Genomic DNA, 14660 nt, shown 5'->3' on the forward strand with positions numbered 1-14660 from the left:
GGGAAAATAAGTTGAATTACACTGAGTGTTGACAGCCAGGGTACCATTTTAAGAATTTTACTGTGTTTAGCAGAGTTCTGAGAAGAAAATGAAACTCAAGGGAAAGTGATAAGCCATGTTCTTAATAAGAGTCTGCTTTTTTTGTTAATGGAAAAACATGTGTTTTTAATGTGTTTTTGTTGAGGTGGAAAAAAAGGGGGAGAGGGTGATGGAGAAAACTGTGCAGAACATCAAAACAACTGGATTGCATTCTGTCCTGATACAGCAAGTGACCCGGAGTGTATTGAGTCCTAAAGAATGGGATGTTTCATACTGATGAGAGATTCACCTTCTGACTTCTTTTGCAAGACTCCTATCAGCAAAAAAGCAAAATGAATTTGCAAGATATATTTTATTGGCATGGTAGAATCAAGAACAAGGAGCCTGAAAGTTTGCCCGACCAAGGATATGTGGGGAATTTATCTTGAATATAAATGCTATTGATGTCTGACTTGGTTTGTTATCTTTAATGAGTGAAAGAGTGGTTACAAGTGTCTTTCTCCAGTCCCTTTCTACCTCTTTTCCAGAGGCTTACACTTGTTAGGATGTCTACATATGTGCTACATTTACACTTAACCAGTTGGCCATCTTTTTTTCTCCCCAAGTTCTCAGGGCTTGACTCATTTGTAGGTAGTTACAGTGTAGAAGTATGAGCTTCCAGCCAGGGTACTTCACAGCACTCTCCTCAGCTCCATAAAGGCAGATTGGTGAAGGTGCTAAGAACAATGTGCTAGTGTTTGGTAATAAGGGAAAGTTTCAGTGTTAAGAAATTGCCTTTTCAAAGGATTTTGATGCTCACTGTATCAAGTACTCTGTCAGCCTTTGAGATAGAGCTGGGTTCACAATGGGCCTCTCTTCCTAAGCACTATAAATGGGCAAACCATTTTAACTTTACTGACCTAATTTCTTCATCTATAAAAGGGGATATATGGAATTACTATCCAAAGAGTGGCTTTGAGTGTTAAATGCTTATGAAGCGTTTACGCTGGTGCTTTTATTAGGGCCTCTTTTAGCTACATGAAAAGCCAAGTAAGTATCCTTAAATATATAAAGTCCTTCCTCTATTTGGGCATGATTAAGTTGTACAGTTCACCTGCTTATCTTGCAAAACTGAGCTTTTAATGTTAAAGTAGTACGTGGGCTTTTGTATTAAACTATATTGTAATATCTTAAGAGTCAGAATGCTTTTATTTTTTTTCCAAATGCTTTTATATTCATTGCTTTATTTAAGCGGCTAAAATAGGTCCTGGTCCTTAGTAGGGTAAATGGTTGCCCAGGCCGATAATTGTGTGTGGTGAGTGTTTTTCCTTGATTTCAGCTAATTGATATACGATGGTAGTTTTACTGTAATTTTAAAATTCTGATAATGCAGAAATCTCTTCATTTATAGGCAAAGGTGTTTTTCTGGATGCAAAGAGAGTCAATCCAAGTAGCAGGAAATAGCAAATCTTGAGAAAGAGTTTTTATTAAGAAACTTGATTTTAAGAAAGGTTCAAACTTACAGAGAAGTTGCAAAAAATGTTACCTTGAAATTTTGTGTACCTTTCATGTAGATTCACTCACATTTGCTTTCTGTATATTATGTATGTATGATTTGCTGAACCACCAGAAATTAAGTGGCATACCCCCTTTATCTCTGAAAATTCAGTTTGTGTCTCCTAGGGATAGGGCATTCTCTTGCACAACCACATTATATAGTTATCAAATTCAAAACTTTTAAGATTGGTATAGTATTTATATTACAATCTATATTCAAATTGTGCCAAATGTCTTAACTACTAACCTTTAACAATCCCCCTGTTCTATCACCCATTGCATTTGTTGTCTCATTTCTTCAGTTTCCTCTTAATTTGGAACAGTCCTCTAGCCTGTTCTTCACAACAGTAAGAGTTTGAAAAGTTCATGCCAGCTGTTTAAAAAATGTTAATGTAGATTATTCTAGTTGTTTCCTCATGCCTCAATTCAGGTTATGCATTTTGGAAGGAATACTAAATACTGGTGCATTGTACCAGAACGCACACATCATGTCAGTTTAACCCATTATTGGTGTTCACTCTTAGTTAAGGTGTTGTCCACCAGATTTCTCCATTGTAAAGTTATTTTTTCCCTGTATAATATTCTGTGGGAGGATATATTGAAACTATCTGAACTTTCAACAAACCCAATGATTTTAGCATATAATTAATATTTTTTTACAGTTTATTATTTTTTTAATTATTATTTTTTTTTAACGTTTATTTATTTTTGAGACAGAGACAGAGCATGAATGGGGGAGGGTCAGAGAGAGAGGGAGACACAGAATCTGAAACAGGCTCCAGGCTCTGAGCTGTCAGCACAGAGCCCGACTCGGGGCTCGAACTCACATACCGCGAGATCGTGACCTGAGCCGAAGTCGGATGCTTAACCGACTGAGCCACCCAGGCGCCCCTTTACAGTTTATTTTTGAGAGAGAGCATGAGCGGTGGAGGGGCAGAGAGAGAGGGAGGGAAAGAGAATCCCAAACAGGCTCCACCTCACAAACCATGAGATCATAACCTGAGCCAATATCAAGAGTGGAACGCTTAACCAGCTGAGAACTGAACCACCCAGGTGCCCCTAGCATATAATTATTTTTGCTTGAATCAGTTATACCCTCCTGTTTGCTGGTACAGGGTCTGTCAAGAGGGGCTTTTTCTTCCCATAGACTCCAGTTCTTGTTTCATGCATTTTACCTCAATTCAGCCAGTGGGGGGTTGCTCTTTCTGACTCCTTTAATAAGGCTAAGTTACATTCTGTTAATACATTGAGGATTCTTATTTATGACCAAATACTTTGAAACATACCAGATTTCTCTCTGCATAAGTCCTAACAGTATTGTAAAATTATGAAAGCTTGCTGGGATGTCTTAAGGGATAAACTGCAGGTGGAAATTTACCTGTGGTCAAGATTCTGTCACCAGAAGGGGCAATTTCAGAGAATCATGTCCTAATTCTACACTGATTTTTGAAATGCTACATACACCTTTTATTTCTTCATGTGTGTGCCCTAATTGCTTTTTTAAAATCACATAATGCAGGGGACCCTGGGTGGCTCAGTTGGTTAAGCACCTAACTATAGCTTATGTCGTGATCTCACAGTTTGTGAGTTCAAGCCCTGCATTGGGCTCTCTGCTGTCAGCACAAAGCCCACTTGAGATCCTCTGTCCCCTTCTTTTTCTGCCCCTTCCCTGCTTGCACTCTCTATGGCTCTCTCAAAAGAAACATAAAAAAAATCACATAACGCAGGGGCGCCTGGGTGGTTCAGTCAGTTAAATGTCTGACTCTTAATTTCAGCTCAGGTCATGATCTCAAAGTTCATGGGATCGAGCCCCACGTTGGGCTTTGTGCTGACAGCACAGCCTGCTTGGGATTCTCTCTCCCTCTCCTCTCCCCTGCTTGTGCGTGCGCGCACGCGCTCTCTCTCTCTCTCTCTCTCTCTCTCTCTCAAACATTGGAAATAAATTCTGAAGCACAGAAAGATAAAATTTCTTTAAAAATCACAATACGTATGTAAATTCTCAAAATTCAAATAAGTAAATCCATCTTGAATAGCTCTTATAAACCTTACTCTTTCTAGAGTTAACTACTGTCAATGGTTTACTGTTAACTTTTTACCTCTTTCTATATACATATTAAAATGTTTTGTTTCTATGCTTTGACATAAATTGAATTATTGATTTTGCAATTTGCAGAATTTGGAGATCTTTGTCAGTAGTTAAGCATCTTCCTCATTCTTTGTAACTATTGCATAATGTTCCAAAGGGTGGATGTGTCAGGTTTTTATCACTTTAATGCCTATTCTCTGGCCTCCTTATTGCCAAAATTGGTTGACAATCTGGAGGTATTCTGAGAGTGGAAACCATATAAAGTGAGGTTCAGAGAACTCATAATTTCTTACAGTCTTAAAAATTACATTGGTTTATGCTTGTGTTCTTTAAAAAAATTTTCTTTAACATTTATTCATTTTTGAGAGACAGTGAGTTGGGGGGAGGGGCAGAGAGAGCGGGAGACACAATCTGAAGCAGGCTCCAGGCTCTGAGCTGTCAGCACAGAGCCTGACTTGGGACTTGAACTCACAGACCGCTAGATCATGCCCTGAGCTGGTGGTATGCTTAACCAACTGAGCCACCCAGGTGCCCCTATGCTTGTGTTCGTAAGATAGAACTTCTTTCAGGTTTTCTAATACTAATCAAGTCTTGCACTTTTTATGTTAAAGGTTTTTTGTTTTTTTTTTTTTTTTTTACACAGAGGATGTATATATTTGGAATGTTTATTTTCGTGTTGCTTAAAATAACAGAATGATGAGTAACATGTCCAATATTTAATGTTCAGCATAGATGTGGGTAATAGTACCTCACACTCAGCTAACATTACTGGGATGAATGAATTATCCACATGATGATATAGTAAGGTATTACAATAATTTAAGGAGGTCCCTATTTGAGCATAGATCTAACTAGCTGGGTCATGTCTGCTATACTAGTGTGGGGAGAATCTTACTGGCTTGAAACAAAGATCTTTCCGATGAGTTGCTGTTGTGCCCTGTGCACGGAAGTATGAAATTCCATTAAAGGAAGCTGTTGTTAGAAATAAAATGGCTGATTTTGTGTAAAAGTAGATATGACCCATGATCCATGTGAGACAACCTTGGAGACACTCATGTCGTTGGGAAACAGCGCAGGCTGGAGATCCTGCATTAGCATCTAGGAGTAGAAGTACTTGTAAGTACCAAGCAGTATTCTAAGCACATCACATTAACTGAATCCCCTCCTCATCACTGAGAAGTAGGTGGCTAATTCCCACATTGCATCCTACAGACAAGTGAATTGCTAGATGTCACAGTAGGAAGTGGCAGGTCTGTGCCACATTGCCTTTATTAAATGAAGAATATTATGTGGGGAAAATGGATGTTATAAAAGGAGAAATTAGGAATGGGGATCAAAAGGATTTCCATCCAGTCTGAATGTCCTCAATTATAATGTTCTATTAACATGATAAGGGCACTTTATTTTGAAGTATGCTTCATGCCCAGTGTGGAGCCCAGTGTGAGGCCTGGACTCAGAGCCCTGAGATCAAGACCAGAGCTGAGATCAAGAGTTGGATGCTCAACTGACAGAGCCACCCAGGTGCCCCAAAAGGACACTCTTTAAATAGGCTTTCCTCTATCATAACTTCTAACCAGTTTATATTCACTAAAGACCATATGAGAAGCTTACCAGCAGTAGTCAGATTAATTTCACCTTTTCGAAATAAACCAGGATAAAACCATTTTGCCCTGATCCTTCTTAAGCCTAGTTCTGAGAGCAGAAGCTGGCATTTTTGCTATGTTTTTTTTTTTAATTTTTTTTTTTTAATGTTTATTTTTGAGACAGAGAGAGACAGAGCATGAACGGGGGAGGGTCAGAGAGAGGGAGACACAGAATCTGAAACAGGCTCCAGGCTCTGAGCTGTCAGCACAGAGCCTGACGTGGGGCTCGAACTCACAGACCGCGAGATCATGACCTGAGCCGAAGTCGGCCGCTTAACCAACTGAGCCACCCAGGTGCCCCAGCTATGTTTTTATATTTAAGCTGGCATTATTAAATAAGCCACTGTATTATTATGTGCATAGCTATTTGAAAGTATAAGAATGTCATAATTTAATGTGGAAAGAGCTGGATTTATTTGAAAATGCCCTTGGTTCTTGGGCTCTGCGAGCCTGCTGTATTATAGGCCCGGATTCTTTGTCCCATCTGATCCATTGATTAAAATCACAATTTGAAGACTTGGCAGGAGGTGCATGTCTCCTAGTCTCCCAGAATTGATTGGGAGTGGTGGAGACAGTCATAGGCTATCCACCCTCCACAACAGGGAGGAAGGAGAGTGACAGATGTCCCTGACATGGGTTTCTATGTTTTCACTTAATTTTTTTAAAAAAAAAGCTTCTCTTTCTGCTGTCCTCCCACATGTCTCATTTCTTGTTGAACAGTCACAGAAATAATACTGATAGCAGTAATAGTAATAGGCATTTCTCTCCTCGTCTTCTGCCTTTTTGGTGTTTTTCAGTGTGAGCACGCACATACGTAAATGCACGCAAAGACTGCTGAATTCTGCACAAACACTGGCTGGAGTACTGTCTGTGATCAGCAGTTGGCTTACTGGCAAGCAGGCCCAGGTCAGTCCACCCCATGCAGCTTAAGACAGAGGGTGCTATTTCAGGGCCTTTGTTTCAAGTCCATGAACTCCAGAGGAAAGGACCCTTGAGATCCCCTGGGCTGTGCTCACACACATGGGAAATGTGCTCCGTAGCAGAGCCTGAAAAGTTGTAGATGATCTGTCTTGAGACCTTTGCAGATCCCCAATCCTGCCAGAAAATTTGATCACTTTGAGTAAATATCAATTAAGTGTCCTCTTCAGACTGTTTACAATTCTGTAAATACACAATACAGCTTTAAGAATCTTGGGGCGCCTGGGTGGCTCAGTTGTTGAGCATCAGACTCTTGGATTCTGCCCAGGTCATGATCTCACAGTTTGTGAGTTTGAGCCCTGCATTGGGCAGATGGTGTGGGGCCAGCTTGGGATTCTCTCTCCTCTCTCTTAAAGAATCTTTCATGGTATAACCTCTTACCTAATTTTTTTTTTAATGTTTATTTTTGAGAGAGAGAGAACAAACGTGAGCAGGGGATGGGCAGAGACACACACGCACACAGAATCCAAAGCAGCTCCAGGCTCCCAGCTGTCAGCACAGAGCCTGATGTGGGGCTTGACCCATGAACCCAGAGATCACGACCCGAGCCAAAGTCGGATGTTTAACCAACTGAGCCACATAAGCACCCCTCTTACCTAATTTTTTCACTTTGATGATCATTTTCACATTAACTGGTGGGCATAGCTCAAACTGTTTCTTTTGGGTGGCAACCATTTTTAACCTGTGCTGCTTTTTGTTGAACGTAATCCCATTGTACTTCCTTCCACCACCCTCCAAGGCTGAGACGTGTAGTAGGGTCTGCCTCCTTTTCCCCTTGGAGAACACTGGATATTTAGAAGAGAGGTGCCTTTTTTGTTTGTTTGTTTTTTGCACATCTGGTTAGAGTTTTCAAGTTGAGAGGTTTTACGGTTTGACGGGATTGAAGCCAGGGAGCTAAAAAAGCCCAAATTCTGCCCTGGCAATTACTCTACCTCAAGAGTTCCTGGGTAAGGTGGGGGGCTCTAGTGGGATAGAAATTAAACTAATACTTTTATCAAATTTCTAGATACCCTAGTATACATTTCTAGTAAAACATTGATTCAAAGACTGTTTTAGGAGCAAGTGGGACCACCTATATGATTCCTTGTGCTTCCCATTCCCTGCTCCAGTCTAAGCCAGGGCCCAGTGTGTTCCCCCAGGACTGTAAAGGGGAGGGGCAGAGATGGAGAAATGCTGGTAGGTGGCCAGGGGTTAAAAAGAGGTTCCAACCCCATGTCACTCCACCCCTCACCCTGGTTGTGGAGCCAGGAAAAGAAGCTAGGGTCTCAGGATCCTCAGCTTGGGTTCTGCCTGAAACCTCTTTTTTCCTTCCTGGGGAGCAGCAGGATACTGTTTTGAGATCTAAAGGTCCTTCACTTCTGTATTCTCATTGCCTTTCCCACCACAGAGACTTTGTAAATAGCTGACTTCCTGAGATAGCTTTCTGGTATGGTAAGTGCTCCATGGGGGTGGAGATAGGCTAGATTTGAATCTGAATGGATTTTTTTTTTCACTTTAAATGTATGAAAGTAACACATGCACAGTTAAAAACACTATTGCTAAAAGATTTATGATGAAATCTACATTCCATAGCCTTTTCTTCTCTCCTTTCCTCAGTCACATAGCTGCTATATGTATCTGACTCCTGAAGTAAATTTAAATTAGTATGAAATTTCTTATTTTGCAGATTTACAGTGGATTCTCTTCATCAGGTCGTTAGATAGCATGTCACACTGCATTTTCCTCAAGGTGGTCAACATGATGAATATTTGTGGTGAATAAAAATTGAGGCGCCTGGGTGGCTCAGTTGGTTAATTGTCCGACTTCAGCTCAGGTCATGATCTCACAGCTGGTGGGTTCGAACCCCGCATCGGGCTCTGTGCTGACAGCTCAGAGCCTGGAGCCTGCTTCAGATTCTGTGTCTCCCTCTCTCTCTGCTCCTCCCCGCCCCCTCCCCCCCCCCCATGCTCTTTCTCTCTCTCTCAAAAATAAGTAAACATTTAAAAAAATGGCCAGTCTTTTTTTTTTTTTTTAAGCTTTATTTTGAGAGAGACTGTGAGTGGGGGAGGAGCAGAGAGAGGGAGAGAGAGAGAATCCCAAGCAGGCTCCATGCTGTCAGTGCACAGCCTGGCTGGGGGGCTCCATCCCAAGACTGTGAGATGATTACCTGAGTCAAAATCAAAGATTTGGATACTTAACCGACTGAGCCACCCAGGCGTCCCAGGCCACAGATTCTTTGTAGCCCTTCTGATCAGCTTGACTCTGTGCTGCCATTGTGACTTGCTTTCACCAATAGAATTGCAGCAGAGTGACATTGTGTAACTTATGAGCTTCAGCCTCTGGAGGCCTTGCAGCTTCTTTTGTGCTTTCTAAACATGGTCACTTTGTGAACAAGGTTGAACCAGCCTACTTGAGGATGAGATGCTAGGTAGAGCGAGTGACCACTGGAAAAAGGCCCAGATTTCCCAGTTGTTACAATCATCTCAGCTGAAGCTGCAGATGTAGAGTGAGTTCTGCAAGTGCAGGCTCGTATGGAGCAGAAAAACCACTGAGCTGAGCCTAGATGACACTGCCAAACTAAGGAATGGGAGCAAATAAGTGCTTGTGTAAGTCACTGAATTTTGGGTTGTCACTTAGTTTGTTACGCAGCAATAGATATGGATACAAACCTAATAATGCCCTCAATCTAGTTAATAAAAAAGCACTTCCAATGAACAAATGTTCATTGTACCTGGAAGTGACTTAACCCATGCCTAATGGGAGAGTGAGTGGGTAGATGGGTCTATTAGGTGTTGTTTTCCTTTGTTAAACAGTCTCATCCAAGTTCCCATGCTGAAAATGTTCACATTTCTCATAATTAGCTTTATATAATAGCTTTATTTGTCCAGTGAAAAAGAGATTTTTCTTCAGCTAGTGTTCCACTAAAAGACATCTTTTACCTGGCATTTTAGAGACAAGTAGTCCCCATTTCTCTAATCGTCCTTCCTGTTAAGTATTTAACCATGGAATTTAAAGTCAAAGACAAGAAAAAAGGTTTTTTAGGCCAGATGTTAAGTGCTGAGAAAAACAAGAGAATAGAAAGTTTTTAGTTGGGCAACCAGGATCCCAATATAGTGAAAGTAAGATGTAAAAATGAACAGGAAATAGGATGAGTGCTATACAAGTAGAAAAGGCAAGTCCATTTAAACAAGTTCAGGACCAAATCAATTTGGTTTTTGAAGCTGTTTGATTTGTGAATAGAGAACACCAGTTCTTCTAATTCTATGTTCCTATTAGAGTCAGAAGTAAAAATCAGTTTCTTTTCTGTGATAGTTTAGTGGTATAATTCTTTGAATGTTTGCATTCCAGATTTCCTGTGTATTTAATGTACTATTTTCTTAATCAGAACTGTAGGTCAGGATCTCCATTCATGCTGTGATCTGTCCGTGGTACTTGGCAAAGCTCACTAGCAATGTGAAAAGATTCCCAGCCAGCCATGAAAGCACAGTTGATTTAAAGCTATCCGAGATGGTAAGAGAGCATGGAGCATGGAAATCACACTGGGACACTTGAGGTTGTTCAGCATTGCTGAAGTAAGACAGCAAGAGTATAGCACATCTCTCTCTCTCACATTCTCTCACTCTCTCACTCTCTCACTCTCTCACTCACTCACTCACTCACTCACTACCCTAGCCCTGAGAAATAGTTTTTCCTCACAGAACTGTGTATAGCTGGATTCAAAGGATGTTCAAAAGAATTACGTGGCAGTTACAGAGTTTCCACGGAAACTGTCATTACCTTTGCAGGTCTTCAAAGTGGGTTACCTTTCTTTTCTGAGATAACATGTTTCCCACCTGAGGTTGAAAATTCTCTCCTTTAGACTTGTGATGGGTTCCCATATAAAGAGGAAGTATTGTGTAGTGGTTAGAAACCTGGGTGCTATCAGATGGGACTGCTCTGTTTCCTGATTATGGTGGTTGTTACACAAACCTATATGTATACTGAAATCCTTACAACTACAATGAATGGGAAAAAAGTAAGTTTTACTGTAAAATTAAACACACCCACAGGGGTGCTGGACATAGGCTGCTTGGATTTGTTTGAATCACAGCTCCATCATTCATTAGTTGTGTGACCCTGAGAAGTTACTTATGCCTTAGTTTCCTCATCTGTAAATGTGGGTAAGAATAGTACCTCCTACATGGGGTTGTTGGAAGGATTCAACAAACGTATGTAAAGCACTTAAAACAGTGCCTGACTTATTATTTTTTATTTTTTTTGTCTTAGTATGAGCGGGGGAGGGCAAAGGGGGAGACAGAGAGAGAGAGAGAGAGAGAATCAATCTTAGGCAGGCTCCACACTTAGCATGGAGCCTGACACGGGGCTCAAACCCATGGCCCTGGGATCATGACCTGAGCTGAAATTAAGAGTCACACACTCAATCGACTGAGCCACTCAGGTGCTCTAGTGCCTGGCTTATTGTATGTGCTATATAAGGGAGAGCTACTATTATTATTATAACGTAAAGGAATAAAAAGATAATATGGGCTCTCATATGACCACTATGAATAGTTTGAAATACAGCTGCTATGAGGTGGTGCCCTTATGCAGTAAAAGGAGGAAACCCTAGAAGAATGCAAATGCTATTAAGCAAATTGAAGTCTTCTCTGTTGTTATATTCCAGGGGAGGCAAAAACCAACCAATCAAACAAGAAAATCCCCTCATTCTCCTAATTCATTTAGTTATGCCTGCTATTTTCCAGGGACTTACTGAAAAATTAGAAGGGATCTTGGCAATCTTTCACTTCCCAAATCACCTGATGATATATTCTCTAGCATATGTGGTTCTTTTATTTCTGTGGCCCATTTTTGGCAGATTTACCAAAGCTACTGGCTAGAGGTACTGATAATGTTTGCAATTAAGCATCATAGCTGTTGCGTCTACTGATGAGAATATTAAGACCAAAGAAATTCTTCCTCCAGGTTGATTACCTAGAAGATAAATTCTGAGAATTATTTGGGAGGGAAATGGAAGCTTATGAAAAACAGGAACCTGGGGATCTAAGACATGGGTATTTTAAGGATGCTTTAGACAGACTTAGGAATATCCAGATCATGAAAGTCTTATACTAAATGAAAGAATAACAATGCTCTTTGACATGAAGGAAAAAATGAGGCATCATTCCCATATGATGTTAAAATATTAATTTTGAGCTGCCCCCTCCCACTACAGGATATGAATGGGGCAGATGACACGACACAGAGACATTAAGAGCAGGCGGAGGTGCTATCTATTTGATTCACATGAGTGTGAGGTCTTGTTTTTAATGTTTAAGCATTACTCTTTGACAGTTGAGAAAACAATCCCCCTGGGAGGAGGAAAGCAGCCAAGAGAAAATGGAACAGTCTGAGAAAGAATGGAAATGATTCTATTGCTCCACCAGACAGAGCCAACTGGGAGGGAAGCCAGGATAAATGATCAGAGGCTGTCTACGAAACAGCTCGCCTCAGCTTGAGCGCTGGGTGCCTACTCAGTGAAGCAATCACAGCTCTGCCACGGCTGGCACAGCTGGAGTTCCAAGTTAGTCATCTGCAGGAAACTGGCCTTGATCTCCATTTTGTAAGAAGTGTCTGTATGCTCAAGAAACACAAGTGTACACGATTGCATCTGTGCTCCACTTCTCCTTGGTTGCCTTGGTTGTCATGGGAAGTGAGTGTTGCAAGTAACATAAACAAATTTAGACTCTGGGGAACTACACAGTAAAGTTCTAATTGCCATTTATGGTGATTAAAAATATGAAATGTGTTAAACTATGTTTCAGTAACTTTGAAGAAAATGCTGTTTCAAGGAGGGGAAAAGGAGAGATAAGGTATAACTTAAAAAAAAAACTTTGAGTTTAATGTTACAAAGAAGTCAAAAACTTTTTTTTTTTTTAATGTTTATTATTTTTGAGAGAGAGAGAGCATGAGCAGAGGAGGGGCAGAGAGAGAGGGAGACACAGAATGTGAAGCAGGCTCCAGGCTCTGAGCTGTCAGCACAGAGCCCCATGCGGGGCTTGAACCCACGAACCGTGGGATCATGATCTGAGCCGAAGTCGGGCTCTCAACTGAACCACCCAGGTGCCCCAGAAGTCAAAAACTTTTTGATGGCACATCTTTTACTTCTTTTAGGTGTCATGAATACAAAAGAGGTGACATGTTAAATACCACGAAGCTGCAGAGCTTGTAAATGATCTAGCATGAACTTGCTCAATTGTTTTCTAGCCACTCAAAACAATCACTGTTCTGTGGAAAAGTGAGCAGGCTGTCCTGACATTTTGCCATTAATTCTCCTCTTTACTTATTCCTGCATGTTGCCATAGTGTAAGTGATTAATGATTCAAGCGAAGTCTCCATACTCAGATTACTGGATTAACAAGTATCAGTAAACTGACTAAAGCTCAGAAAGCAACAGTGACAGAACTTTAAGTAAAATCTACTGCGGAGCAGTTGAATATACCAGCAGTGATCCTGGGCTGCATTAGGTGGCAGAATATGGAGTGAATTAATACAGATCCTAGCAGAAGTCCTCAACTGTCTAGGCATGTGGCATCCTGTTTGTGGTATTGGAACCACTCTTTCCTGGCTTTCCTGCCTGTTTTTGCTGAGAATTATGAAGGGACTGAGAAAAATCTAATGTTTTCCCCTCGATCTATGGGTGAGAAAATGAAGACCTGAAGAGGTTAACTAATATAACCAGGGAAACTAAACTTGCTTAGTTAGTTTTGCTGTTTAAAACTTCCAGCAAGGTACACTGAACATCTGCTTCAGTCAAGCTTTATGCAGCAAAAGCATAGAATTTTAGAGGTAAAGGAGATCTGAGAGTATAAATTATGAACATTTAAAAACTGAATCTCTGTTAATCAAGAGGCCAAAAACCTAGAGACAACAAGGAGGAATGTTTTGCTTTCTAAAATACATATTCAGAAGTTATCAGAGTAATGACAGCATCAGTTCCTAGGTTCTCTATTTCTACACAAATGCCAAATTTTTAGCTTGTAAAATTAATGATATTTCATTTCTTCAAAATAAAAATGAGAAATTGATTTTCTCAACTGGGAAGCTACCGCCCTCTAGAGGGTGGGCTTGGAAACGTGAGGGGTACTTTCCTTTGTCTCTATGACTAACGGGTCAGGGGGAGAGGTTACTGGCATTTATTTATCTGGGGATGAGGGATGCTGGCATTCTGAAATGCAGTCTTACACATTAAAGAACTCTGTTCCCCAAGATGCCAATAGTAGTTACTCTGAAACGTGATGAAAGTGAGATCTATGGTTTTTACAAGTTGAATGTTAAAATGCTAACCATTTATTGTAAGCGGTTTTAGTGAGATGGGGGTTAGCGGATGCTTGTTGACAGAGAACATGGGTATGTCTACTAATTTTATGCTAAACCTTAGCCTACAGGAAGTTCATGGATCGGACTGCATTTCAGGTCAGACTTTCCCATTAGCATTTCTCTTAACATTGGGATCTGGTACTTGACTTGCCAATTGTTCACTGTACACGGCTATAGCGCTACTTATCGAACTAGGAATAATAAAAGGTAGATTTCTGACTGATGTAATGTTATACAATGTATATAGGCGGATGTTGATAAAATGGTTAAAAGTGCTCTGATAATCGCAGAACAGACTTTGAGTGCCAGAAGGATGTAACCTGAATCTTAAAAGTAAGATTCTCAGGTAGGATTATGTAAAGGTGAATGTTTACTTGTTTCTCCAGTGTTTATTCTCCCTTAATAATAATCCAAAATAGTCTCCATCTCCTCCTACATCTCCCAGCTTTCATGTGGGTAGGTAATGACCATATAATTGATCAATAGACAGTACGAAATGTGTGCAACTTCTAACCTTTCCCCTTTCCTCGAAATAGGGAAATTGTGCTCTTCACTCACTTTTCCTCTTTCCACTTGCTGGGAAGGGATGACAACCTGAGCAACCATCTTAGACCTAGGAATGAAGCCATGGAGCCTTCCACCAGCTGCATACCTGGATGACTATGTGGAGCAGAGGCACCCATTCATTCCTGTCTTATTTGAGTCCATTTATTTTGGAGAAACCCTCTTTTTGCCATTTTTTCATATGCCAACTGCTTTGTTGCTCTCTCAACTAGACTCCAAGTAAGAAATGACATCTGGTCTTCTTTTTTTTTTTAAGTTTATTTTTTTTTAGTAATCTCTACACCCATGTGGGGTGCGAACTTACGACCCTGAGATCAAGAGTTGCATGCTCCTCTGACTGAGCCAGCCAGGCGCCCCGACATCTGGTCTTAATAAATAGTGAGAGAAACTTGAATGTAGCTGAACTCCTTTTGAGGTATATTTGGATGACAAATACATACATATACACACCCTACAAAAAAAACAACTTGTATTTACAA

At 40.6% G+C, this 14660-nt stretch overlaps 1 protein-coding gene and 1 long non-coding RNA gene across 3 annotated transcripts in view; both read left to right on the top strand.

The window, feature by feature from the left end:
- The window catches only part of REST (RE1 silencing transcription factor), an 88529-nt gene extending 83364 nt beyond the window's left edge, over positions 1-5165 (top strand). Inside the window, exon 5 of one of the 2 annotated variants that reach the window (XR_007457764.1) lies at positions 185-5165. The gene's annotated coding sequence lies outside the window, so the exon portion shown is untranslated. The remainder of the gene's footprint in view (positions 1-184) is intronic. The other variant, XR_007457765.1, reaches the window with a different exon arrangement.
- A 931-nt stretch (positions 5166-6096) lies between these two features.
- LOC125922758 (uncharacterized) lies at positions 6097-14623 on the top strand. The gene is made up of 3 exons (XR_007457768.1): positions 6097-6210; positions 9647-9771; positions 14154-14623. It is a non-coding gene; the product is annotated as an uncharacterized LOC125922758 (long non-coding RNA).
- The last annotated feature ends 37 nt before the right edge of the window (positions 14624-14660 follow it).

The sequence above is a fragment of the Panthera uncia genome, chromosome B1, assembly GCF_023721935.1.
Source record: "Panthera uncia isolate 11264 chromosome B1, Puncia_PCG_1.0, whole genome shotgun sequence".
Taxonomy (NCBI): Eukaryota; Metazoa; Chordata; class Mammalia; order Carnivora; family Felidae; genus Panthera; species Panthera uncia.